The sequence below is a fragment of the Otolemur garnettii genome, unplaced genomic scaffold (assembly GCF_000181295.1).
Source record: "Otolemur garnettii isolate 467f Iridium unplaced genomic scaffold, OtoGar3 scaffold00156, whole genome shotgun sequence".
In the NCBI taxonomy this organism is placed as follows: domain Eukaryota; kingdom Metazoa; phylum Chordata; class Mammalia; order Primates; family Galagidae; genus Otolemur; species Otolemur garnettii.
Window position 1 is genome coordinate 2996345 of NW_003852551.1, and position 469 is coordinate 2996813.

Consider the following 469-nt stretch of genomic DNA (forward strand, 5'->3'; position numbering starts at 1 on the left):
ATTTCTATCTGTAAAAGAGGCTGAGAGCTGTGGGTATTGATGGAAACAAGTAGTTTATAAGGGCAGTGCCTGTGGCTCAAGGGAGTAGGGCGCCAGCCCCATATACTGGAGGTAGTGATTTAAACCCACCCTCGGCCAAAAAAAAAAAAAAAGTAGTTTATGGTACATTAAATGGCTCATTAGTGACATTTAAGATAAAAGTTTTGGGGGGAAACTAGGTATGGTGGCTTATACCTATAACCCTAGCACCTTGGGAGGCTGAGGTGGGAGGATCATTAAGGTCAGGAGTTCAAGATCAGCCTGGGCAACATAGTGAGACTCCATCACTACAATAAAGAAAAGAAGGCTGGGTATGGTGGCTCACACCTGTACTCCTAGCACTCTGGGAGGCCAAGAAGGATGGATTGCTTTAGCTCAGGAGTTTGAGACCAGCCTGAGTAAAGCATAAAATTTCTACTAAAAATAGAAA